Source organism: Puma concolor, chromosome B3 (genome assembly GCF_028749965.1).
Source record: "Puma concolor isolate L17-30 chromosome B3, mPumCon1.1.hap2, whole genome shotgun sequence".
Lineage (NCBI taxonomy): Eukaryota > Metazoa > Chordata > Mammalia > Carnivora > Felidae > Puma > Puma concolor.
In genome coordinates, this window is record NC_141672.1 from 29,843,640 (window position 1) to 29,869,240 (window position 25,601).

Genomic DNA, 25,601 nt, shown 5'->3' on the forward strand with positions numbered 1-25,601 from the left:
AACTCGTATTTTCATTCTCCTTTCCTCAGAGAATTTATCCTAATATTTTTATGCTTAAACATATTTTAAAAAATATTAATTCTAATATAGTTCACATACAGTGTTATATTAGTTTCAGGTGTACAATATAGTGATTCAGCAATTCTATACATCATTCAGTGCTTATCATGGTAAGTGTACTCTTAATCTCCTTCTATTTCATCCATCCCCCACCCACCTCCCCTCTGGTAACCATTCTTTTGTTCTCTGTAGTTAAGAGTCTGTTTTCTTTAATCTCTTTTCTTTACTTCATTTTTTTGTTTGTTTGTTTTGGTTTTCTCATGGTGTTTATTACATATTTTCTCTTAATAAAGTGAATATTCAGAATGAGAAATCATTACAGGTTTTAAAAAGGCTCATAAAACCACACACATCAGAAAATAACATTATTATTAACTGGCAAAATGGTCATTTTTTTTTTAAGTTTCCTTCATTTGATTGCCTTTTTAAAAATTTTTAACCTTTTAAGTTTTTTTATTTTTTTAATTTACATCCAAGTTAGTTAGCATATAGTACAACAGTGATTTCAGGAGTAGATTCCTTAATGCCCCTTACCCATTTAGCCCATCTCCCCTCTCACAACCCCTCCAGTAACCTTCTGTTTGTTCTCCATATTTAAGAGTCTCTTATGTTTTGTCCCCATGCCTGTTTTTATATTATTTTTGAATCCCTTCCCTTATGTTCATCTGTTTTGTATCTTAAAGTCCTCATATGAGTGAAGTCATATGGTATTTGTCTTTCTCTAATTTTGCTTAGCAAAATACCCTCTGGTTCCATCCACATAGTTGCAAATGGCAAGATTTCATTCTTTTTTATTGCTAAGTAATACTCCATTATATATATATGGAGTAATACTGCATTATATATATATATATATATATATATATATATATATATATGTATGTATGTATGTATATACATATGTATGTATATATATGTGTGTGTGTGTGTATATATATGTATGTGTGTATGTGTGTGTGTGTGTGTATATATATATATATATATATATATATATATATATCTCACATCTTCTTTATCCATCATCCAGCATTGGACATTTTGGACTCTTTCCATACTTTGGCTATTGTTGATAGTGCTGCTATAAACATTGGGGTGCATGTGCCCCTTCGAAACAGTGTACCTGTATCCCTTGGATAAATACCTAGTAGTGCAATTGCTGGGTTGTAGGGTAGTTCTATTTTTAATTTTTTGAGGAACCTGCATACTGTTTTCCAGAGTGGCTGTACCAGTTTGCATTCCTATGTTTCCTTCGTTTCTTAAATTCTACATATGAGTGAGATCACATGGTATTTGTTTTTCTCTGACTGACTTTTTCACCAGCATTATACTCTAGATCCATCCATGTTGTTGCAAATGGCAAGATTTCACTTGTTGTTCTGGCTGAGTAATATTCCACTGTGTAAAACGCTACATCTTCTTTACGCATGCGTCTATCAATGGACACTTCCATAATGTGGGCTGCTTCCATAATTTGGCTATTGTAAATAATGCTGCAGTAAACACTGGGGTGCATGTCTCCCTTGGGATTAGTGTTTTTATATTCTCTGGGTAAATACCTAGTAATGGAACTACTGGATCATAAGGTAATTCTATTTTTAACTTTCTGAGGAACCTCCATGCTGTTTTCCACGGTGGCTGCACCACAGCATTCCAGCAGCAGCAGAGCACAGGGGTTCCTTTTTCTCCACATCCTCACCAACACTTGTTTCTTGTGTTGTTGGTTTTAGCCATTCTGACAGGTGTGAGGTGATATCTCATTGCGATTTTGACTTGCATTTCCCTGATGGCTAGTGATGCTGAACATCTTTTCATGTGTGTGTTGGCCATCGGTATATCTTCTTTAGAGAAATGTCTGTCCAGACATTTAGAGAAAGTGGTCTAGTTTCATTCTTTTCCATGTAGCTGCCCAGTTTTCCCAATGCCATAGGTTGAAGAGACTGTCTTTTTGCCATTGTACATTCTTGCCTCCTTTGTCAGAGATTAATTGACCATATAATTGTGAGTTTACTTCTGGGCTCTCTGTTTTGTTCCATTGATCTATGTGTCTGTTTTTTTGTGCCAGTACCATATTGTTTTGACTACTACAGCTTTGTAGTAGGTCTTGAAATCTCCGTTTGTGATACCTCCAGTTTTGCTCTTCCTTTTCAAGACTGCTTTGACAGTTTGGGGTCTTTTGTGGTTCCATACCAGTTTTAGGATTATTTGTTCTAGTTCTGTGAAAAATGCTGTTGGTTATTTTGATAGGAATTGCATTAAATCTGTAGGTTGCTTTGGGCAGTATGGCCATTTTGACAATATTTGTTCTTCCAGTCCATGAGCATGGAATGTCTTTCCATTTCTTCGTGTCGTCTTCATTTCTTTCATCGGTTTTTCAGAGTACAGGTCTTTCACCTTTTGGTTAAGTTTATTCCTAGGTATTTTATTATTTTTGGTGCAGTTGTAAATGGGATTGTTTTCTCAATCTCTCTTTCTGCTACTGCATTATTAGTGTCTAGAAATGCAAAGGATTTCTGTATACTGATTTTGTATCCCATGACCTTACTGAATTAATTTATCGGTTCTAGTAGCTTTTTGGTGGAATCGTTGGGGCTTTCTATATGTAGAGTCAGGTCATCTGCAAATAGTGAAATTTTTTACTTCTTCCTTACCAATCTTCCTTACCTTTTATTTCTTCTTCTTGTCTCATTGCTCTGGCTAGGACTTCCAGGGCTATGTTGAATAAAAGTGGTGAGAGTGGATATCCTGGTCTTGTTCCTGATCTTAAGGGGAAGGCTCTCAGTTTTTCACTGTTGAGTATGATGCTAGCTCTGGGTTTTTCCTTACATGGCCTTTTTTATGCTGAGGTATGTTCCTTCTAAACCTGCTTTATTGAGGGTCTTTATCATGAATGGATGTTGTACTTTGTTAAATGCTTTCTCTAAATCTACTGAAATGATCACGGTTTTTCTCCTTTCTCTTGTTGATGTGATGTATCATGTTGATTGGGTTGTGAATACTGAACCACCCTTGCATCCCAGGAACAAATCCCACTTGATTGTGTGATTGTGGTGAAAGATTTTTTTAATGTATTGTTGGATTCGGTTTGCTAATATTTTGTTGAGGATTACTGCATCTATGTGCATTAGAGATATTGGTCTGTAGTTCTTTTTTTCTGTAGTGTCTATCTGGTTTTGGTATCAGAGTAATGCTGGCTTCATAGGATAAATTTGGAGGCTTTTTGAAGAGTATTTTTATTGGGCATAGAATTCCAGCTTGGCAGTTATTTTCTTTCAGTATTTTAAATATATCCTATTGTCTTCTGATTCCACTTTTTGTTGTTGTTAGGGAAGCAGTGTCTTTGGTTTCCATTAGCTTTTTTTTTTAATTTATCATTTTTAAAAGTCTTTTTATATATTTTTGAGGGAAAAATAGAAGCAGAGAGACAAGGAGAGAGAGAATCCCAAGCAGGCTCCATGCTGTCAACACAGAGCCCAATGCAGGGGTTGATCTCACAAACCATGAAATCATGGCCTCAGCCTAAATCAAAAGTTGGATGCTTAACGAACTGATCCACCCAGGTGCCCTTCTTCAGTTTTAAATAATTCTTCCAGGTGGATTTCTTTGTATTTAAGTTGCTTGGATTCCATAGACCCCTTTGAATCTGTAGCTTGATGTGTTTTGTCAGGTTTGGAATATTTTTAAGATATTGTTTCTGCCCCAGTTGCATTCACTACTTCTGGGATTCTGCAGAACTGTATGTTCTATCTTTCTCTGTAGCCTATATGCCTCTCATGTGCTTTTCTTGTTTTTCATCTGTTTTTTTTTTTTTTTGTCCTTCATGTGGATATTTTCTATTGATCTGTTTTCTAATTTATTTAGTGTCAAATCTGTTTAAGCATGTTTTTCTAATTAATTTTATATTTATTTTTTAGTTTCAGAATTTCAGTTTTATGATTTTTTATTTGTCTGTATAGATTCCAAGTCTCTGGTGAAATTCTCATCTATTTTCCTGAACATATTAATCACAGTTCTTTTAAAATCTGTGTCTGGTGATTTAAGATATTTGGATCACCATTTGGTCTTTTTTTATTGCCTGCTTTTTCTCTTGTCTTTCAGTCATTTGGTCTTGTCTCCTAGCATTTCTAGTAATTTTTAAAATGAATGTCAGATATTGTGTATAAAAAATTATAGAGGGTTTTAATGATACTGTTCTCTAGAAAGGATTTAATTTTCTTGTAGTGGTATTTAAAAGTAGGAGCAAATGACCTTGATCCAATACAGGCTTGAGATGACTTGAGGCTTTGTTTTAGACTTCTTAAGAGCTGGTTTAAATCCAGTTTCCCCTTACTCTGAAGAGTGTTGTCCTTCAGAGCTATCAAATGGAATCCTGGGGTATTTGCCAGAGGCTGTCCTTTTTGGCAGGCCCTGAACTGTAATTTTTCTTTTCCCAGCACTGTGAACCTACCAGAAGTTCTACTTACCTTTTTGGCTTTAAAATAGCACCCCCCCCTCCCCCCAGCCCTCTTGCTCCATGCACAGGTTAGGATTCAGTAAATACCCTAAGGGCAAATGTGGTACAGAATTTCCAGATTCATTTTTCTGTGGTTGCCTTTTATGTGGAATCTCAGCCCCTCAAATCCTACCTGTCTTGATACGCCCTGAGCTCTAATTTCTGTCTCTGCAGTCCTGTGAGACGGCCAAAAGGTCTAGTATGCAGCTAGTTGCCTCAGGAGGAAAAAGTAGTGAATGTCAGGCTTAGCTCTGCCTTTTCTTTTCCTTTGGTATTTTGGCTTCTCATATCTAATCTGCTTTCTGTGTATATTTTTTTGTTTTTAAATCCTATTTTTATAGATTTTGTTGCCAGGAGAATTGATCAGACACAGTCTACTCTATAATAATTTGTAAGGGATGTCTCTTATTAAATCATTTCCTAAATAATAACTTATAATAATAAGGCAATATTATAAACAATTTTAAGCATTTACTAATCATTTGCAGTGAACTTGACAGATGAGGATCCTGCCCTCATGCTGTTTTTATTCTTGCAGAGAAGAGACGTATTAAGTACACATTTATTTATATTGTGATAAAGTGTAAAAGAGAAGCAGGATGTTACTTGCTTATTATAGAGATTTAGTTCAGGTGAGAGAGGCAGTGGTCAAGGACAGTTACTTTGAGGAAGTGATATCTGAACAGAGCTCTGAAGAATGAGTAGAATTGGGGGCAGCTGGGTGGCTCGGTTGGTTAAGCGTCTCAACTTCAGCTCAGGTCATGATCTCCTGGTTCGTGAGTTCAGGCCCTGCATGAGGATCTGTGTTGACAGCTCAGAGCCTGGAGCCTGCTTCAGATCCTATGTCTCCCTCTCTCTCTGCCCCTCTCTGGCTCATTCTCTCTCTCTCTCTCTCTCTCTCTCTCTCTCTCTCTCTCTCTCAAAAATAATAAAAATTAAAAAAAGAATGAGTAGAATTAACTTAGGGAAAAGTAAGCAATTGTTAAAACTATCAATTAGAGAGACCTTATGGTGAAAGGAAGCATGGCGGGTTTAAGATATCAAAGGACAGGTGTAGTTGGACCAATGGGCAAGCCCAAAGTTATGCCAAACTTTTTACAAGCCTTGTTAAGGATTTTATCTTTTTTTCCCTGCTTTTTCCAATTCTGGTCTGATCATTGGTCTGACTCTAATTCATCTTCTGTCCCTAAACAGAGTTATTTATTTTAGTTATTTATTTGGTACAAATATATTAGGTGCCTTTTGAAAACAAGGTTCTAAATTAGATGCTGAAGTTGATTAAAGACAACATGGAACATTGGCTCTAGAGTCAGACAAACCTGAGTTAAAATGTTACCCTACTAATTATCTGTATAGTTTTGCATCAGTTATTTAATATCTCTAAACCTGAATTTTCTGATGCGCTAAATACTAATGGAAGTGATAATAGGATTAAATGAGCTGACTGATAAATATCCTCAGTAAGTGGTGGCCCTTTTTTTCTTTTTCTTTTTTTTCTTTTTCTTTTATTTTCTTTTTCTTTTCTTTCTTTCTTTCTTTCTTTCTTTCTTTCTTTCTTTCTTTCTTTCTCTCTCTCTCTCTCTCTCTCTCTCTCTCTCTCTCTCTCTTTCTTTCTTTCTTTCTTTCTTTCGAGAGTGCAAGCAGGGGAGGGGGCCAGTGGGAGAGAGAGAATCTTAAGCAGGCTCCATGCTCAGAGCAGAGTCCAACATGGGGCTTGATCCCACAACCCTGGGATCATGACCTGAGCTGAAATCAAGAGTTGGATGCTTAACTAAGCCACCCAGGCATCCCAACAGTGGCCCTTTATTACTATTAAACAACTATAAACTATGAATTCTACTCTCAAGGTGCTTAAATTCTATAGGACATGATCTACACCAATAGTTATAATATGTAAAATGTAGTAAATGCTACCAGAAGTTTTTGAAAAAGCAGTGATTCAGAGGAAGGAGATACTGCTTCCAGACTTGGAATAATTAGGACTGTTTAATGATGAATATTACGTGTGGTAGACTTGGAGCTAGCCATTTTCAAAAGTTAATTTGACATATAGCTATCTTACTCATAAACTTTTACATTTTATTGGGCTTAACAACCAAACTCCTGATTTCTCCCCTCATAATATCCTGTGAAACCATATGAAGAACTTGGCTTCCTTTCTGACCTCGTTTCCCATTCTCCCTTTACTAAGAAAGCTATATATAGCTACATTATCTCCTTTCTATTCCTCAAACACACTGGGCATAGTTCTGCCTCAGGAATTGGGCACTTGGTGTTCCTTTGACCCAGAATGCTCTCTCTCACCTGTGTACTTGGGTTTTCCCTCTTACTACTCAATATCTTCAGACCTGTCTGCTCAAATATAACCTAGTGAGATTTTCCACTCCCAGAAACCCCACCCCTGTCACTGCTGCTGCTGGAGTGAAGAAGAGTGGGGTGCCCAGTGTAGAGAGAAAGTGTGGAGAGGAGTTAAGATGATGGAGAAATAGGGTGACCAGGATTTCCCTCACCCTCAAACACAGCTGTATTGAGGTCAGATCACTTGGAACACCCAGGAAATTAATCTGCAGAGTGGCAGAAGGATCTCCACAGGTAGAGGAGACAGCTCGGCAGGATCTCAATTAACAAAGCACACCTGATGGAAGGTCCAGACACTCTACCATGACAGGCAAGGAGGAGCTTTGCAGAGGACTGAGCAGTGGGATAGAGCAGCCAAATGTGCAACAACAGAATGCAGGCAACACACTCCAAAAACACTTCCTGAAGTGCCAGGCCCTGGACAGTGTATGATCCCTTTTTAATATAGTAGTACTCACAGGTGCAGGACACATTACAAGCTATTAAAACACGTAAAGGACAGAAACCTAGCCAAAATCATGAAACAGAAGAATTCTCCTCAAAAGAAAATCCAGGAAGAAATGACAGAGAATTGCTCAAAACAGATATAAACAACATATCTGACTAAGAATTTAGAATAACATAAGACTAATAGCTGGGCTTGAAAACGAAGAAGACAGCAGAGAATCTTGCTGCAGAGATTAAAGACCTACGAAGTATGGTGAATTAAGAAATGCTACAGGGGCGCCTGTGTGGCCCAGTCAGTAAGCATCCAACTTCGGCTCAGGTCATGATCTCACTGTTGGTGAGTTCGAGACCCATGTTGGGCTCTGTGCTGACCGCTCAGAGCCTGGAGCCTGCTTTGGATATTGTGTCTCCCTCTCTCTCTGCTCCTCCCCCACTCATACTCTGTCTCTCAAAAATAAACATTAAAAAAAATTTTTTTTAATGCTACAAATAAGATGCAAAATAAACTAGATACAAGGACAGCGAGGATGGAGGATGCAGAGGAGAGAATAGGTGAAACAGAAGATAAAATTATGGAAAATGATGAAGCTGAAAAACAGGGAATGAAAATTACTGGATCATGAGGGGATAATTAGAGAGCTGATGATTCCATGAAACGAAAATAATACCCATATATAGGAGTTCCAGAAGAAGAGGGAGAGAAAGGGGAACAAGGTTTATTTGAACAGATTATAGCTGAGAACTCCCCTAATCTGAGGAAGGAAACAGACATCCAAGTCCACGAGGCACAGAGAACTCCCTTCAAAATCAAAAACAGGTCAACACCATGACATATCATAGTGAAACTGGCAAAATACAAAGATAAAGAGAGCTGAAAGCAGCTAGCGACAAACGGGCCTTAACCAACAAGGGTAGACACATAAGGGTAGTAGCAAACTGTCCACTGAAACTTGGCAGGCCAGAAGGGAGTGGCAGGAAATATTCACTGTGTTGAATAAGAAAAATATGCAGCCAAGAATCCTTTATCCAGCAAGGCTGTCATTCAGAATAGAAAGAGAGATCAAGGCTTTCCCAGACAAACAAAAACTAAAGGAGTTCGTGCCCACTAAACCAGTCCTGCAGGAGATCCTAAAGGGTATTCTGATAGTGGAAAGCAGCAATGACTACAAAGGACCAGAGACATCACCACAACCATGAGACCTACAGCTAACACAATGGCACTAAATCCATACCTTTCAGTAATCACTCTGAATATAAATGGACTAAATGCCCCAATCAAAAGACGTAGGGTATCAGAATGGATAAAAAACCAAGATCCATCTATGTGCTGTCTACAAGAGACTCATTTCAGACCTAAGGACACCTGCAGATTGAAAGTGAGGGGATAGAAAACCATCTATCATGCTATTGGACGGCCAAAGAAAGCTGGAGTAGCCATACTTCTATCAGACAAACTAGATTTTAAAACAAAGACCGTAACAAGAGATGAAGGGCATTATATCATTATTACGGGGTCTATTCATCAAGAAGAGCTAACAGTTGTAAATGTTTATGCCCCCAATATGAAAGTACCCAAATATATAAATCAGTTAATCACAAACATAAACACCTGTATAGATAATAATACTGTAATTATAGGGAACTTTAATACTCCACTTATAGCAATGGACAGATCATCTAGGCAGAAAATCAGTAAGGCAACTATGGCTCTGAATGACACATTGGACTAGATGGACTTAACAGATATATTTAGAACTTTTCATCTTTTTTTTTTTTAAATTTTTTTTTCAACGTTTTTTATTTATTTTTGGGACAGAGAGAAACAGAGCATGAACGGGGGAGGGGCAGAGAGAGAGGGAGACACAGCATCGGAAACAGGCTCCAAGCTCCGAGCCATCAGCCCAGAGCCTGACGCGGGGCTCGAACTCACGGACCGCGAGATCGTGACCTGGCTGAAGTCGGAGGCTTAACCGACTGCGCCACCCAGGCGCCCCTAGAACTTTTCATCTTAAAGCAGCAGAATATACATTCTTCTCGAGTGCACATAGAACATTCTCCGAAATAGATCACATACTGGGTCACAAAATAGCCCTCAATAAGTATAATAAGACTGAGATCATACCATGCATATTTTGAGATCACAATGCTATGAAACTTGAAATCAATCACAAGAAAAACCCTGGAAAGTCCCCAAATGCATGGAGGTTAAGGAATATCCTCCTAAAGAATGAATGGGTCAACCAGGAAATTAAAGAACAACTAAAAAAAATATATGGAAGCAAATGAAAATGAAAACAAGATAGTCTAAATCCTTTGGGATGCAGCAAAGGCAGTCCTAAGGTGAAAATACACTGCAATTCAGGGCCATCTCAAGAAGCAAGAAAGGTCCAATATACAACCTAACCTTACACCTAAAGTAGCTAGAAAGGCAGCAGCAGAAAAAGCCCAAAGCTAGCAGAAGAGGAGAAATAATAAAGATTAGAGCAGAAATAAACAATATAAAATCCAAAAAACAGTCGAACAGAGCAATGAATCTAAGAGCTGGTTTTTTTTTTTTAAATTTTTTTTTTTTTCAACGTTTATTTTGGGGACAGAGAGAGACAGAGCATGAACGGGGGAGGGGCAGAGAGAGAGGGAGACACAGAATCGGAAACAGGCTCCAGGCTCTGAGCCATCAGCCCAGAGCCCGACGCGGGGCTCGAACTCACGGAGCGCGAGATCGTGACCTGGCTGAAGTCGGACGCTTAACCGACTGCGCCACCCAGGCGCCCCAAGAGCTGGTTTTTTTTGAAAGAATAAACAAAATTGATAACCCCCTGGCCATATGTCTCAAAAAGAAAAGAGAGAGGACCCAAATGGTACCAAATAGGACCGGAGTAAAATCATGAATGAAAGAGGAGAGATCACAACCAACACCACAGAAAAACAGATCATTAGAGAGTACTATGAAAAATTATGTGTCAACAAACTGGACAATCTGGAAGAGATGGACCAATTCCTAGACACTCCCACACTACCAAAACTCAAACAGGAAGAAATAGAACAGACTCATAACCAGCAAAGAAATTGAATCAGTTATCAAAAATCTTCTAACAAATAATAGTCCTGGACCAAATGGCTTCCCAGAGGAATTCTACCAGACATTTATAGCAGAGCAGAGTTAATACCTATTCTTCTCAAACTGTTCCAAAAAACAGAAACGGAAGGAAAGCTTGAAGCCAACCTTACCTTGATTCCCAAACCAAAGACTCTACTAAAAAGGAGAATTAGAGGCCAGTATCTCTGATGAACTTGGGTGCAGAAATTCTTGACAAGGTACTAGCAAATCGAATTCAACAGTATATAAAAAGAATTACTCACCATGATCAAGTGGGATTCATTCCTGGACTGCAGGGCTGGTTCAATATTTGCAAATCAGTCAACGTGATACGTCACATTAATAGAAGAAAGGATAAGAACCATATGATCCTGTCAATAGATGGAGAAAAAGCATTTGACAAAATACAGCATCCTTCCTTAATAAAAAAAAACCCTTAAGAAAGTCAGGATAGAAGGAACATACTTTAACATCATAAAAACCATATATGAAAGGCCTACATCTAGTATCATCCTCAATGGGGAAAAACTGAGAGCTTTCCCCCTCAGATCAGGAACGTGACAGGGATGTCCACTCTCACCACTGTTGTTTAACATAGTGTTAGAAGTCCTCGCATTAGCAGTCAGACAACAGAACAAAATAAAAGGCATACACATTGGCAAAGAAGAAGTCAAACTTTCACTTTTTGCAAATGACATGATACTCTACATGGAAAATCCAAAGACTCCACCAAAAAACTGCCAGAGCTGATACAGGAATTCAGCAAAGTCTCAGGATATAAAACCAATGTACAGAAATCGGTCACATTTCTATATACCAATAATGAAGCAACAGAGAGATCACGAATCGATCCCATTTACAATTGCATCAAAAAACATAAAATGCCTAGGAATAAACCTAACCGAAGAGGTAGAAGATCTCTGAAAAGTATAGAAAGCTTATCAAAGAAATTGAAGAAGACACAAAGAAATGGAAAAAAAACATTCCATGCTCATGGATTGGGAGAACAGATATTGTTAAAATGTCAAAACTACCCAGAGCTACATTCAATTCAGTCCCAATCAAAATAACACCCGCATTCTTCACAGAGCTAGAACAAACAATCCTAAAATTTGAATGGAACCGCCAAAGACCCCGAATAACCAAAGTAATGTTGGGGGTAAAAAAAACAAAGCTGGAGGCATCACAATCCTGGACTTTAGCCTGTATTAGAAAGTTGTAATCGTCAAGACAGTGTGGTATTGACACAAAAACAGATACATAGATCAGTGGAACCCACAAATGGACCCACAAATATATGGCCAACCAATCTTCCACAAAGCAAGAAAGAGTATCCAATGAAGAAAAGACACTCTCTTCAGCAAATGGTGTTAGAAGAACTGGTCAGCAACATGTAGAATGAAACTGGACCACTTTGTTACACCATACACAAAAATAAACTCAAAATGAATGAAAGACCTAAACGTGAGACAGGAAACCATCAAATTCCTACATGAGAAAACAGGCAGCAACCCCTTTGACCTTGGCCACAGCAGGTTCTTACTTGACATGTCTCTCTCCGAAGGCAAGGAAAATAAAAGCAAAAATGAACTTTTGGGACCTGTTCACAATAAAAAGCTTCTGCACAGCAAAGGAAACAACAAAACTAAAAGGCAGCCTAAAGAATGGGAGAAGATATTTGCAATGGCATATCAGATAAAGGGTTAGTATCAAAAATCTATAAAGAATTTACCAAACTCAATACTCAAAAGACAAATAATCCAGTGAAGAAATGAGCAGAAGACATGAATAGACTTTTCCTTTTTTAATTTTTTTAGTATGTGCTCATTTTTTAAATATATATATTTTTACATTTATTTATTATTGAGAGTCAGAGAGAGACAGAGCATGAGCAGGGGAGGGGCAGAGAGGGGGAGATACAGAATCTTAAGCGGGCTCCAGGCTCTGAGCTGTCAAGCATAGAGCCCACTGAGGGGCTCGAATTCACAAACCAGGAGATCATGACCTGAGCCGAAGTCAGATGCTTAAACAACTGAGCCACCCAGGTGCCCCTTATTCAGTTTTTTTTTTTTTTGAGAGAGAGACCGAGTACAAGTGGGGGAGGGGCAGAGAGAGAGGGAGACCCAGAATCTGAAGCATGCTCCAGGCTCTGAGCTGTCAGCACAGAACCTGATGTGGGATTTGAACCCATGAACTGTGAGATCATTACTTGAACCGAAGTCAGACACTTAACTGACTGAGCTACCCAGGTGCCCGTAGACACTTTTCCAAAGAAGACATCCAGGTGGCAAACAGACACATGAAAATATGCTCAAAATCACTCACCATTAGGTAAATACAGATCAAAACCACAGTGAGATACCACCTCACACTGGTCAGAGTGGCTAAAATTAACAACTCAGGCAACAACACATGTTGGTGAGGAAGTGGATAAAGGGGAACCCTCTTGTACTGTTGGTGGGAATGCAAACTGATGCAGCCACTCTGGAAAACAGTGTGGAGGTTCCTCAAAAAATTAAAAATAGAATTACCCTACAACCCAGCTATTACATTACTAGGAATTTATTCAAAGGATACCGGAGTGTTGATTTGAAGGGGCACATGCACCCCAATGGTTATAGCAGTGCTATCAATAATAGCTAAATTATGGAAAGAGCCCAAATGTCCATGAAGTGATGAATGGATCAAGAAGATGTGGTATATATACACACAATGGAATACTACTTGGCAATGAAAAAGAATGATATCTTGCCATTTCCAACAATGTGGATGGAACTAGAGTGTATTATGCCAAGCAAATAAGTCAGTCAGAGAAAGACATATCATATGATTTCACTCACGTGGAATTTGAGAAACTTAACAGATGATCATAGGGGAAGGGTAGGAACTAGCTTACACATAGTAAGATCTGATTAAATGATACCTGTTATTATTATGCAGTTTTGTACTTAGATTCAGACTGAGTTTAAGATGTGAGTGATACGACTTAGCACAACTGAGAAAGATTAGGGGCACCTGGGTGGCTTAGTCAGTTAAGTGTCCGACTTCAGCTCAGGTAATGATCTCACAGTTTGTGAGTTTGAGCCCCACGTTGGGCTCTGTGCTGACAGCTCACAGCCTGGATCCTGCTTTGGATTCTGTGTCTCTGTCTCCCTCTACCCTTCTCCTGTTCATGCTCTTTCTCTTTCTCTCTCTCTCTCAAAAATAAATAAACATTAAAAAAAGAAAAAAGAAAAAATGACTATTTCAGAACAATTTAAATAGTACTTTCACGCAAGAATAATTTACAGGTACCAAAACTATTAGGTGAAAGTTTGATAAGGAACGTGATATTTACATAGCCTCAAGATAGTTCCTTACAAAATATTAACTTATTACAAAGAGAAAATTAGTAACTTTACAGTAGAGAAACTTGGCAGGAGACTCTTTTACCAAATGATCAAAGTTAGTATCACTGATAATAGAACCCACTAGCCTCTTGGAGTTTTTGATATGTGCGTGAAGGACCCAACATTACTTTGTGACATTCCTGTAAAAAATGCATAGCCTGAATTTAAACATGAGAGACCATCAGACAAACATGATTGAGGGACATTCTACAAGATAACTAGTCTATATTCTTTTAAAATATTAGTTTTAAAAGACACAGACTAAGGAACTGTTCAGATGGTAAGTTTCTATAGAGACATTACCACTAAATGTAATGCACGGTCCTGAATTGGATTTTGGACTGGGGAAATCAGTAGCTTTAAAGGACATTTTTAAGGCAGTTGGAAACATTTGAACATGGAGTGTAATTATGTAACAGAAATTTTAACATTGATACAATACTGCTCTGATTTGCTACACTGTGGTTATCTAAGTGCATATCTGTCTTCCTGGGAAAATACATAGAAACATTGAGTGCTGCTCATATGTGGATCCTGAGAAACCTAACAGAAGACCATGGGGGAGGGAAAAGGGGAAAAAAATAGTTACAGAGAAGGAGGGAGGCAAACCATAAGAGACTCTTAAATACTGAGAACAGAGGGTTGATGGGGGGGTGGGGGAGAGGGGAAAGTGGGTGATAGGCCTTGAGGAGGGCACCTGTTGGGATGAGCACTGGGTGTTGTATGGAAAGCAATTTGACAATAAATTACATTTAATAATAAAAAAAGAAACATCGAGTGCTAAAATGGTACAGTGTCTGCGACTCACTCACATGGTTCAGGAAAAAAAAAGTGTGAAAGAATGACAAAGCAAATGAGGGAAATGTAAATAACCAGCGGTATTTGCAAGCTATATAAAATAAAAAGCTCCCTAAAAATTCCTAAGTCACAATTTTTCATATTTGTGAGTTGTGATTGAACAACTTGATTTTATTGGTTATTAATAGAGTCACAAAAAGGACAAAAATTATTCTCATCACTTAGAGAAAGTAAAGTAGTGAAGGAAATGCTTATCAAGTTGAAAAATTACAAATTGTTAAGATACAGAGCAGAAGGACTTGAATTTTTGTTTGGAGTTCTGTAATGGCCAAGTTACCTCAAGCACCTTATTTTCCTATATTCATTTCCTTTGATATGTTTACAATAGGTTTTTAAAGGATTTCCTAAGGATTTCCTATTTAACTAATAAGTTTTCTTTATTTTTTTTTTTTTAAATTTTTTTTTTTAACATTTATTTATTTTTGGGACAGAGAGAGACAGAGCATGAACGGGGGAGGGGCAGAGAGAGAGGGAGACACAGAATCGGAAACAGGCTCCAGGCTCCGAGCCATCAGCCCAGAGCCCGACGCGGGGCTCGAACTCACGGACCGCGAGATCGTGACCTGGCTGAAGTCGGACGCTTAACCGACTGCGCCACCCAGGCGCCCCTAATAAGTTTTCTTTAAAAAGGGTGCTTTGTGAAAACAGATTGCCATATTCCAGACAAAAACCTTTATAAATTTATTAAGAAAATTTGAAGGCTATTTTTGGAATTATTTTTTGTTTAGTTTTTTAAAGTTTTAATTTAAATTCCAGTTAACATACAGTGTAATATTAGTTTCAGATGTACAATTTAGTGGTACAATTCCATATAAAATGCAGTGCTCATCACAACAAGTGCACTCCTCCTCAATCCTCATCACCTATTTCACCTATCCCCCACCCCCCAATCTCCCTTCTGTTAACCGTCAGTTGGTTTTCTATAGTTAAGAGTCTTTTTCTTGGTTTATGTCTCTGTCTCTCTTCCCCTTTGCTCATTTGTTTTGATTCTTAAATTCCACGTATGAGTGAAATCATATGGCGCTTGTCTTTCTCTGATTTCACTCAGCATAATACTCTCTAGCTCCATCCATGTTGTTGCAAATGGCAAGATTTCATTTTTTATGGCTAATATTCCACTGTATATATTTACCACATCTTCTTTGTTCATCAATTGATGGACACTTGGGCTGCTTCCATATCTTGGCTATTAAAAATAATGCTGCTATAAACATAGGGGCACATGTATCCCTTTAAACTAGTGTTCTTGTATTCTTTGGGTAAGTACCTACTAGTGCAATTGCTGGATCATGGGGTACTTCTACTTTAAAATTTTTGAGGAACCTGCCTACTGTTTTCCAGTGACTACAGCAGTTTGCTTTCCCACCAGCAGTGCATGAGTGTTCCTTTTTCTCTATATCCTTGCCAACATCTGTTCTTGTGTTGTTGGTTTTAGTCATTGACAAAGATGATGTGATTTGTCATTGTAGTTTTGATTTGCATTTCCCTGATGATTATTGATGATGAGCATCTTTTCATATGTCTGTTGATGTTTTTGCAATTATTTGTTAAAAGGGAATATATTAGGGAATGGGCGTTCTGTATTAAATCTTTGAGCTAGGGGTGCCTGGGTGGCTCAGTCATTGAAGTGTCCAAGTTCAGTTCAGGTCATTGCTCACAGTTCCTGAGTTTGAGCCCCACCCACATCAGGCTGTCTGCTGCAACACAGAGCTTGCTTCAGATCCTCTGTCCCAGTCTCTCTCTGCCCCTCCTCCACCCATTCTCTTTTTGTCTCTCAAAATAAATGCATAAACATTAAAAACAAATAAATCTTTGAGCTACAATGAACAATCATTTTAATAATTATTTTTATGTAATAAGTTATTTTAATACTTAGTAGAATTCTTGCTATTAGACTGGTGACATTCATAAAAACTCACCCTGATAATATTATTGATGAGCTGTTTAACAAAATTATCCTATAGGGCTTTTGTAAAATATTATTCCTATCATTCCTTTAAAAACAGGTTTTTATATTGTATTACTAAAACTTCCCCCTTCAAAGAAACAACTAACTTTATCACAAATAGATAATGTTACAGATGATTTATTGGTAAATGCAGATATTAATAGAAATGTGTTTATTTATTGTAAAATTATTTTATTGAGATTCTAAAGGCAGCAATAGTGACAATTAAACTTGTTTGACCCATAAAATACTAGTTATAAATGAAATAATCATTCCTTAGTAGTAATATACTAATACCCTGCTTTGATGACATGCCTCTTTCTTTGTCTTTTTCTTACAAAAATTTCTTCCTACCATAGCTAGGAATCACTCCTTGTCGATACAGCTATTCACATTTTGGGCCCCTTGAATACTATCAGTCTTTTTTTTTTTTTTTTTTTTAATGTTTATTTATATTTGAGAGAGAGAGACAGCATGAGTGGGAGAGGGACAGAGAGAGATGGAGACAAAATCTAAAGCAGGCTCAGACTCTGAGCTGTCAGCACAGGAGCACAGCCTGGTGCAGGCTGTGAGATCATGACCTAAGCTGAAGTCGGACGCCCAACGGACTGAGCCACCCAGGTGCCCCGAATACTACCAGTCTTAGAAAGGATATGTACGGAATGGAATTTGTGCGAGTTGTCAGCAAACAACAGTGTCTGTTCTGTTCGTCTCTTTCTTTGTGTCTATATAGTATTTTATATTTTACAGATTCAGTCTTTTACCTCTCAGGCATTTGACTTGTAATTAGGGGAAATATTTGTTATGAATTAGAGGAGATTTTGCTTCTACACCAGTGTGTGGATTTTATAGTTTCTATGGTAACTTGTAGTGGTCATTTTACATCATTAGAATAAAGTCCTGTTCTCTGGGGTAAATTGAGAATCTCCTCTTTGTATTTTGTGTACCTGTATTTTGTTTGGAGTTACCCTATCACTGTAACATAGCAGTAATTATGTTACAACAACAATTTTGTGAGATGTTTATTATTCTCATTTTACAGATGAGGAAACTGAGGCTTGGTGAAGTTACGAAACTTGTCCAAAGTCACACAGCTTACTGTAAAGGGCACAGCCAAGATTCAGAGCCAGGTCTGTCCAACTTCAGAACTCTTAATTGTAGCCATGAAACTTTGAAATAGCTGTTAAGTATCAACCTATGATAAGTTATATTGCTATTAATATTGCTTAACTGTTGTTTAACTGTTATTAATAATTTTTTTAATGGTGAGTTTTTCTGTCCATGATAATTTTATGTATCTTTTAAATATTGTGAAAAGAAGTGTAACATAGTAATTGAGGGTCTGGGCTCTCGAGACAGATTCCTGGTTATGAATCCCTAAGCTTTTCTACTTGTGTGACATTAGGAAAGTGACTTAACTTTTTCTGTACCTCAGTTTTTCTATCTGTAAAATGGTGATAGTAATATTATCCACCTGATAAAGTAAAGATTAAATTATATAATATGTACCAAAGCACTTACAACAGTACCTGACACATAGTAAGCCATCAATAATCATCTCCTAGGAGTTAGTAAAACAAATGATCATTATTTCTATATTAGGAAACTGAATAAGGAAAGTTTAAGCACCAATATAAGGTATCATAAAATTCACATGAGCTAAAATTAAATTTGAATAAGTTAGACCTAGGGAAAATCATACATTTAATCAATTTCACATCTGTGGTAGAACAAACTGGGCAACTGCTTATGAGCCTCACAAGTACAAGAATATTTTACGTATAAGGACCAAACATAGTTCCACTATAAATACCCTTTGAGCCCTATATGATCATTGTATTATGAGTGTGTTTTATCTGTTTTCTCCTTATAAATGCAATTTATATTCAGAATAAATGTTTACATTTTTAGGTGGCTTTTAAGGAGATATTTTGGCAATATTTGTAGATAATTACAAATAACCAAAACCTTATGTGTTATGTAAAATGTTGGCAACATTTCATCATTTGCAGGAATAGTTACCAGAACTTAACATTGTATTGAATGTGCACAGTGATTGACCTTTGAACTGGTGGGGCCACAGCACATTCAGCTAGAACTCATCCACGCACTGATCTCGTACTCTTTACTAATACTTGTTCATTGCAGCTGTAAGAATTCTTGGGGCGCCTGGGTGGCTCAGTTGGTTGAGCAACCGACTTTGGCTCAGGTCATATCTCACGGTTTGTGAGTTCGAGCCCCGCGTCGGGCTCTGTGCTGACAGCTCAGAGCCTGGAAGCCTGCTTCTGATTCTGTGTCTCCCTCTCTCTCTGCCCCTCCCCCACTCATGTTCTGTCTGTCTCAGAAATAAATAAACATTAAAAAACATTTAAAAAAAAAAAAGAATTCTGAAGTGCCACATCCACTCTTACTATAGCTTAAAGTAAAATATGTGATCAGTGACTAAGAAGTTTATACCAATTGCAAATATATGCATAAATGGGAGTATTTTGGGTCAAGTTCTGCAAATATTCCAAAGCTGTTATTTTAAAATGGGACTTGCCCAGGAGTGCTTGGGTGGCTCAGTCAGTTGAGCGTCTGACTTGATTTCAGCTCAGGTCATGATCCTGGGGTTGTGAGATCGAGCCCCATTGGACTCTGCACTGAGCGTGGAGCATGCTTGGCATTCATTCTTTCTCTTTCCCACTCCCTCTCCCTCTCTTTCCCCCTTTTCTCCCCTTCTCTCTCTTCTTCCTCTCCCTCTCCCCATTTGCCCCCTCTCTGGCTTGCACTTCCTCTCAAATAAAAATTAAAATATATATATATATATATATATGTGTGTGTGTGTGTGTATATTATATATATATATTATGTATGTATGTTATATATATATTACATAGGTATATATAAATTAAATAAATACATAAAATGGGACTTGCCTTGTGTATGAGCCCAAGATCTCCCTGTAACTTTTTTTTTTAAATGGTTTTTTATTTATTTTGAGAGTGAAAGAGTGAGCACAAGCAGGGGAGGGCAGAGAGAGAGGGGGACAGAAGATCTGAAGCCGGCTGTGTGTTGCCAGCAGAGAGCCTGATGTGGGGCTTGAACTCACAAACTGCGAGATCATGACCTGAGCCAAAGTCTGACACTTAACCAACTGAGCCACCCAAGTGCCCCACATCTCTGTAACTTTTTAAAAAAGATCTTTGTAACTTTTAATCTACACGTGCATTAATTCTGTTATATGATACCGAATCTTCCTATCCTTGAACATGGTATGTCTTTCTAGTTCTTTAAATATTTAAAAATATCTCAGTAAAGTTTTTTATTTTTCTCTAAATGTCTCTCAAACCTTCTCTTTGAATTATTAGATGCCTTATTTCTTGTTACTATTATAAATAGTATACTTTTCCTCTTTTGTTTTTCCTTTCCATTTCTATTTGCTGATGTAAGCTTTTTTGGTAAACAGATCTATGTTCAATCACCTTACTAAATTACTTTATTAAAATAATGTGAATGCAAATTGTGTCTTCCTTTGCAATGCTTACATCTTTTCTCCTTTTTTTGTCTTACTATACTAGTTAGGACTTACAGTATAATATTCGATACAAGTGTTAATAGTGGGCATTCTTATGTTGCACTTAAAAAAAATTTTTTTTTTAATGTTTATTTATTTTTGATAGAGTGTGAGCAGGGGAGATGTAGAGAGAGGGAGACACAGAATGCAAAGCAGGCTCCAGATTCTAAACTGTCAGCACAGAGCCCAACACAGGGCTCGAACTCACAGACTATGAGATCATGACCTGAGCCGAAGTTGAATACCTAACTGACTGAGCCACCCAAGCGCCCCATGTTGCACTTAATTTTTAAAAGCAAGTGCTTCATGGAATGCCTCGGTGGCTCGGTTGGTTAAGCATCCGATTTCGACTCAGGTTATGATCTCACGGTTTGTGAGTTTGAACCCTGTGTCGGGCTCTGTGTTGATAGCTCAGAGCCTGGAGCCTGGAGCTTCGGATTCTGTGTCTCCCTCTCTCTCTGCCCCTCCCCTTCTTGCATACTGTCTCTGTCTCTCTCTCTCTCTCTCAAAAATAAACATTAAAAAAAAAAAAACAAAGTGGGTGCTTATGTTTTATGATTAAGAATAGTGCTTGCAGTAGATTTTTTTTCTTTTAAGTTTCTCTGTTTAAGTAAACGGTACACCCAACATGGAGTTCTAACTCGTGACCCAGAGTTCAAGAGCACATGTTCTTCCAACTCAGCCCCAGATGCCCCACTGTTTGTTGTAGGTTTTTCATAGATATACTATAGGTTAAAGACATTTCTGTTGCTAGTTGGCTAAGATGTTTTTTTGTGTGTGAAGAATGAGTATTAAGTTTTATCAGACACTTTTTCTGTACTTGTGAGATCATATGTTGTCCTTCCTTATTCTGTTCAGGGTGGTGAATGACATTTATATATTTTCTAATATTGAATTACCCTTGCATTGCTGGAATGAACCAAACTTAATCATGATAGTCTTTTTTTTTTTTTTATACATACAAGTGGATTTAGTTTATTAGTATTTCATTTAGGATTTTTATATCTATGTTCATGGGTAATGTTGGCCCATAATTTCATTTCTTACATTATCTTTGTTTGATTTTGGTGTTCAGATCATACCAGCCTTGGGGTGCCTACCTGGCCCAGTCGGTAGAGCATGTGATTCTTGATCTCAGGGTTGTGAGTTCAGGCCCCATATGGGGCATAAATCTCAGTTTAAAAAAGTAAATTAATAAAAACAAATGTCAAAAAGATTATAACAGCCTCAAAGAATGAGTTGAGAACTGTTCCTCCCCCCTCCACTCTGGTCCCCCCATCGCCACTAACGGTTTATGTAAGACTAGAATGATCTGGGGCCCCTGGGTATCTTGGTCGTTGAATGTCAGACTCTTGACCTTGGCTCAGGTCGTGAACTCATGGTTGTGGGATCAAGACCCATGTTGGGCTGAGAAAAAAGTGCGGTTGGGATTCTCTCTCTCCCGCTGTCTCTGACCTTTCCCTCCTAGTGCGCTCTCTCTCTCTCTCTCTCTCTCTCTCAAATAAATAAATTAAAAACAAAACAAAACAAAAGACTAGAATGATCTGTTTCCTGTTTCTTGAACATTTGGCCAAACTTCTGTTCAACTGTCTGGGCTTAGTATTTTGGGGGGAGTGAGTGGGCTTAGAATTTTTTTGGTAGGCATGTATTCAGTTTTCTAATGGTTTTATTTAAATTTTCTGTTTGTAGTTACGTCAGTTTTTAGAAAAATTTTTTCTTTGGGGCGCCTGGGTAGCTTAGTCAGTTGAGCATCTGACCTCAGCTCAGGTCACAATCTCACGGTCTGTGAGTTTGAGCCCTGCATGGGGCTCTGTTTTGTCTGTTTTGTTTTGTTTTGTTTTTTAAGTATTTGGCATAGGGGCACCTGGGTGGCTCAGTTGATTAAGCATCTTACTCTTGATTTCATCTCCGGTCATGATCTCACAGTTGATGTGTTCAAGTCCTGTGTTGGGCTTTGTACTCACGATGCTGAGCCTGCTTAGGATTCTCTCTCCCTCTCTGCCCCTCCTTGCTCATGTGCATGTGCGTGTTCTCTCTTTCTCCCAAAATAAATAAATAAACTTAAGAGTATTTGGCATAAAGTTATTCAAAGCATTGTTTTATTATCTTTTAAATTTCTGCTTAGTATTTCTTTTTTATTCCTAATATTTTTTGTGACTTCTTTTTTTCTTCATCTATCTTGCTAAAGCGTTTATATATTTTCTTAGCTGTGTCAAAAACTAGTGCTTGACTTTGATTTTCTCTATTGTATGTTTTCTGTTTATTAATTTTTGGCCATTTTCCTTTACATACCTTTTAAGTGAAAAGCAGAATCTAATATAAGGGCATTAGAGTATCTCATATTTTCCAAGGACAGGATTTCATGAAGAAATTTTTTTTTAATGTTTATTTATTTTTGAGAGAGAGAGACAGAGCATGAGCAGGGGAGGGGCGGAGAGAGAGAGAGGGAGACACAGAATCTGAAACAGGCTTCAGACCCTGAGGTGTCAGCACAGAACCCAATGCAGGGCTCAAACTCAAAAGCTGTGAGATCTTGATCTGAGCTGAAGTCGGATGCTCAACTGACTGAGCCCACCCAGGTGCCCCCCAGGTACAGGATTTCAGTCGGCCTTAAGAACAGCTGCACCCAGGGGCTTACAGTGCTACTAGGACTTTACTTCTTTCCTTTGAGTCTGTTTCTTTTGTCTCATTGTCAACTGGGTTTTCTATTCTTCGGTCTACATGGCAGAAAATGGTGACAGTGAGCCTCTGAGTGTGATGTCATTCCCAACTTTGTGTGCTCTTGATTCCTCCAGTGATTTCAGATTTTTCCATCTGGATCACTTTGTTTTTGAAGATTTTTTTTTCTTTAGAATTCTCTTTAATGAGATTTTTTGTAGTAAACTCTGTTTTTGTTTGTTTTTGTCTGAAAGTGTATTATTTTTTTTTTGATAGATATTTCACTAGGTATAAAATTACAGGCTGGCAGTATTATTTTAGTCATTGGAAGAAATAATTCCACTCCCTTCTGGTTTCCATTGTTTATATTGATAAATCAGCTGCCTAATAGTTGTTAATATAAGTGAATGTGTCTTTTTTTTTTTTTTTTTTTATCTCTGGCTGCTTTTGTACTGTTTATGTTTTTGGTTTCCTGAACTTTCATATGCTGTGCCTAGGTATAGATTTCTTTTTATTTTTCCTGTGTGAGACTTTTACTGTGAATTGCTTTTTTCCCTGGAAAAATATTTGTGGTTCTTCTTTGAGACCCGAGAATGAAATGCGTTGCTTCAAGAGTATATACCTTTAGTTTTTTTCCCCCAGATACCTCAGGGTACTGCAACATGGTGACTAAATTTATCCCTAGAGGTTTTGTGCCACCCTAATGGGGTGACTGTGGATTGCAAATATGTGTATGAGCCTTCTTGTCCACAACCTCTTAGAAATCCTTGTTCTCTTTGCATTAAGAAGACAAATTTCCTTGTCCTTCAGTGATGAGATGTGGGAAGAGATGGACTGGATTTACTTCCTGTTCACTCTTTTCCTGAACATAAAACTTTTGGGGTGTGTGTGGGGGGGCAGGTCTCAGTTTTATGCAGAAAGGGTCTCCTGTTACATTTCCATGTTGGGTAGGTCTTATTCTTTGATTTCTGTTTTCTCCCAAGAGATCATCAAAAGTGAAGCTCAACTTGGTGAGTTATGCAGATGTATACAGGATAAAAACTCTTTCATTATGCCACTGCTCTCTTTGAGTTTCTGCTTTCTTATAGATTGTGGTCTGGTTATTCCTTTATGATCTTGTCAACTCTTCATGCTTCAGTGCTTTTAATATTTTTTGAAATAAAATTTTACCCATCACTTTTAGCTGTTTTCAATGAGATAATTGGGTGAAAATCTAGCCTGATATATTACTGGAAGTGGAATTTTATTCTAATTTCTTTGTGTTTTCTTTTTGTGATTCCTTCAGATAGATGCTTAACTCGCCAATTACTAGGCTTTTTTCTCATATAAGCATTTAAAATTATACATTTAGGTCTTTCATCCATTTTGAATTTATTTTTGTGTATGGTGTAAGAAATTGGTCCAGTTTCATTTTTCTGCATGTCGCTAAATTAACTCAGGAAACAACAGATGTTGGTGAGGATGCGGAAGAAGGGGAACCCTTTTGCACTGTTGGTGGGAATGCAAACTGGTGCAGCCACTCTGGAAAACAATATGGAGGTTCCTCAAAAAATTAAAAATAGAACTACCCTATGACCCAGCAATTTTACCCAAGGGTACAAAATTTATCCAAAGGATACAAAAATGCTGATTTGAAGGGGCACATGCACCCCAATGTTTATAGCAGTGCTGTCATCGATAGCCAAATTATGCAAAGAATCCAAATGTCCATCGACTGATGAATGCATAAAGAAGTGGTGTGTGTATCTATATCTATATAGATATACTGTGGAATACTACTCAGCAATGGAAAAGGATGAAATCTTGCCATTTGTGGGGCGCCTGGGTGGGTGGGTCAGTCACTTAAACATCTGATTTTGATTTTGGCTCAGGTCATGATTTCACGGTTTGTGAGTTCTAGTCCCATCTTGGGCTCCACGCTGACAGTGCAGAACCTGCTTTGGATTCTCTCTCTCTCCTTATCTCTCTCTGCCCCTCCCCTGAGTGTCTCTATCAATAAATAAACTTAAAAAAAAAAAACTTGACATTTGCAACAACGTGGATGGAACTAGAGTATGTTATGCTAAGTGAAATAAGTCAGTCAGAAAAAGATACCATATGATTTCAGTCATGAAACACAACAATTTGAGAAACACAACAGATGAACATAGGGGAAGGGAAGGAAAAATAAGATAAAAACAGAGAAGGAGGCAAACCATAAGAGACTCTTAAATACAGAGAACAAACAGGGTTGCTGGAGGGGAGGTGGGTAGGAGGATGGGTTAAATGGTCGATGGGCATCAAGGAGGGCACTTTTTGGGATGAGCACTGGGTATCATACGTAAGAGATGAATCACTGGGTTCTACTCCTAAAGCCAGACTACACTGTATGTTAACTAACTTGAATTAATATAGGGGTACCTAGGTGGCTCAGTAGGTTAAGTGTCTGACTTCGGGTCAGGTCATGATCTCATGGTTAACAAGTTTGAGCCCCGCATAGGGCTTTCTGATGTCAGTGCTGAGCCTGCTTTGGATCCTCTGTCTCCCTCTCTCTCCCCCTCCCCTGCTTATGCTGTTCCTCTCAAAAATAAACATTTAAAAAAATTATACATTTATAAGTGACGTAATAAGGTTTGAAATGGGATATTTTCATTATTTTTAACTATATCCACTTAAGATTTTTCATTTGCTATTATAATTTTTAGGTATATTTGCTCCTTTAAGCCATGACCTATGATCCTCAAGTCAATTAGGAGTTTTGA

At 37.9% G+C, this 25,601-nt stretch overlaps 1 protein-coding gene across 10 annotated transcripts in view; it reads left to right on the forward strand.

Annotated features, from left to right (window-relative positions):
• The window catches only part of NUMB (NUMB endocytic adaptor protein), a 204,834-nt gene that overhangs the window by 68,899 nt on the left and 110,334 nt on the right, over positions 1-25,601 (forward strand). For 3 of the 10 annotated variants that reach the window (XM_086709335.1, XM_086709338.1, XM_086709336.1), the window contains one exon: positions 17,689-17,776. The exons of the other annotated variants lie outside the window; for them this stretch is intronic. The gene's annotated coding sequence lies outside the window, so the exon portion shown is untranslated. The remainder of the gene's footprint in view (positions 1-17,688; positions 17,777-25,601) is intronic. 10 annotated transcript variants of the gene reach the window in all.